This window comes from Condylura cristata, unplaced genomic scaffold, assembly GCF_000260355.1.
Source record: "Condylura cristata isolate star-nosed mole 26May11 unplaced genomic scaffold, ConCri1.0 scaffold00011, whole genome shotgun sequence".
Lineage (NCBI taxonomy): Eukaryota > Metazoa > Chordata > Mammalia > Eulipotyphla > Talpidae > Condylura > Condylura cristata.
Genome location: NW_004567112.1, coordinates 38,889,131 through 38,892,239, shown reverse-complemented (window position 1 = coordinate 38,892,239; position 3,109 = coordinate 38,889,131).

Below are 3,109 nucleotides of genomic sequence, written 5' to 3'. Positions count from 1 at the left end.
CTGCTCCCCTCAGCAGTGTACTTCGTAGATCTGCCTGTTCTGCTCCCCACTCTGTCTCTGGTGAAGCCTCTCACCCTCCGCATCTCTGGCCTGTACCCCCAGCTCTATATGAATAAAAAAAAAAAAAGTGATGGGAAATCTGGAAAGGATTTTTAGTAGGAAAGTGACATGATGAGAATTGCTTTAAAAAGTGGCTCTCTTAGTAACTTGGAACCTGTATTGAAGTTTAGCAGGACTAGAGGCATAGAGACCAACGAGAAGACTACTGCCGTGGCCCAGGTAAAAGATGATGACGGTACCCTGAATTTGGGTGGCAAAAGAGAACGATTATAGAGATATACGTAAGGTAGAATCAATGGACTTATTCATTAGTTAGATGGAATGGAAGATGAAGGACTGATAACCTGGACAAAGGAATGAAATTCTAACATGCTACAACATGGATGAATCTTAAAGATATGATGCTAAGTGCAATAGGCCAGACAAATGCTCTATGATTCCACTTACTTGAAATATCTAATATCAAACTCATAGACACAGAAAGTAAAGTAATGGTTGCCAAGGATTCAGAAGAGGGGGACATTGGAAGTTACTTAATGGATATGGAGTACCAGTTTGGGAACTGTATTCTGGACAGGAATTGTGGTGATAGTGCTACAACAACATTGTGAATTACCATAAAACCACTGAATACTTCCAAAAGTATACAATCAAATATATCTTTCCTAAAAAAAAAAAAAGAAAGAATGTTTGAGACATCTTGGTCAATAGTTACTCCAAGATTTGTAGTAGCATGATGGTATATCATTTAGGGGCCAGAAAAAAAAAAAAAAAAACTTCGACATATTTAAAGAAGAGAATTTTAATGCAGGAAAGCAGTCAATAAATAATGGAAGCGCCAAGAAACCAAATACAGATGAGCAATGGCAGAAGACTACTACCATCTCCAGGCTAGAGGGACTAGTCCAGGAGGGAGAGGAAGGATCCTGCTCAGGGCCTTGGACAGAAGCTGGAAGCATAGCTTCCAGCAGGAGGTGAAGTTTCTGCTGGACAAGCTACCAGGGGCAGAAAGGAAAAGGGAGACATATTCCTTCCCTTCTGACATCTCCTCCCTCTGCCAGTGTCTTGCATTGGCTCGGCCTCTGTGGAAACCGACTGTATTCGATGATTTTGACTAGTTTATGCTGCTGTATGAAACAAATTTACAGACTCAGTTGCTTTCAAGAATGAACATTTATATCTTGTCCAAGTTGTACCTTGTCCCATGGTAGTGATATCAGCCTCTGCTCTGTGTATCTTCTCATGTGCAGAATGAGGCTGCAGTAGTGTCGAATGAGGCTGTAGTAGCGTCCCTCAGTTTGTTTTCATTGCAGAGGGAAAAAAGAAATGTCCAACCACACAGTGATTCTTCAGCTTTTGCTCAGAAATCGTATGTGTCACATCCACTCGTATTCAGTTAGCTAAAGCTAGCTGGCCTTGCCTGATGCCAGTAGGTCATGGAAATATGTTATTTCGGCCAACGCTCCTAGCGGCTAACCACATATAGGGATATATAATCCTCTACAGGAAGAGAAGCTAATAAATGGCAACCCTAATACTCTCTTACACAATCTATCTTCTTGATCACAAATATTCATTTCTTTCCATTTTGCAAGGCAATCACACTTACTCTCCCTACAGAAAGTGACACACAAAGTCTCAACCAATCATGTCATAAGCACCAAAGTTTAATGTCTTATGATAATTTCTTAAATCTAGATGTGGCACCTCTTTGTCCAGAGACTAATGCAATTAAAAACATGTCATATCATGGGCTCTCCCTGGAGGCGCAACCGGTTAAAGCCCTGCATTATGAAGCTCTCCAAAACCACTGCAGCATGAGTTCCATCCCTAGCAAGGGAGCTAATCCAGCTGGCGTGCAGACCTCTCCTGACCTGCCCACTGTTCCCCTCAGCAGGGGAGTCAGTCTGCCTGTTCTGCTCCCCACTCTGTCTCTGGTGAATCCTCTCACCTACCATACCTCTGGCCTGCATCCAGGTCTATAAGCATAAGTAAACAAATCTTAAAAAAAAAAACATGTCATATCTGATAGGAAACAGTTGAACAAGTACAGCATAGACACAGAAATACTCATTCATCAAAAGAAAAAGTGGGAGGTACACCACATCACTGGTTCTTAGGACTGCAAAATCCTGCGGGGTGCTGGGTATAGGATACAGGTCTTGGTTAAGGTCGGGTTCAGCTCCCTGGGAGTAGCCCCCGCTTACTGCTCTTCATAGCTCTTGACATTACCCTCAGAAAGGTCCTTTCCTGTCCATTATCTTTCATTGGCCACATGTGGAAATATAGGCTCCTTGGGGAGTGAACAGCTTTCTCAGCTTCCTTCCTGTTCACAGATACTCGGAGTTCATAAGTTGCTCTCCCATAGTCTTTTAACCCAAACTGAAATATCTTGGCTGTAAATCTCTCTTTAAAGCTTGGATAGTGTTTTATTTATCTGATTCTAGTCATCTCTGCATGCCAATTACCACACCTATCATTCTTTTCAGGACATGCCTCCTTCTAGGCATAATTACTAAACTACCTTGAACTTAAGCTTCTGTTGGAAAACCAGGCTCTTTCTTCATCTATTTCCTCTGAGCCATTTTATCCAACAAAGTACTTACTGGGAGTCATTGTTCATGCCCTTTTATCTGGTCTCTGTCCCAAGGCCGAGTTTTAATTTGAGACTAATCAGCTGTGCCGCACAAACCATTTCTCAATTTCTACGCTTAGTTGTTTGGAGATGAGCAACACTTGCCTCTCTCATCCCTGCTAGTCAGGGGACTTCTGGGTGCTTGCTATTCCTTTTCAGCCTTGCTTACATACAGACAATTCTTTTCTGAGCTCATCTCTCTCTCAGAATATCCTGTCAAATGTATCTAAAAACACCAAAACACACTAATAACATCTGTTTCCCAACCTCTTTACCTAAAATAACAAGCTGTTGGTACATTACCTGCCTTCCAAGAGGTCAAAGGCTACAGTTCCTGTAGCTGCTGACAACGAGGCTCCAAAGTCAATCCCTCATTTAAGAGAGCATTCGGCTCCTCCACCAGTGACTCTGTCA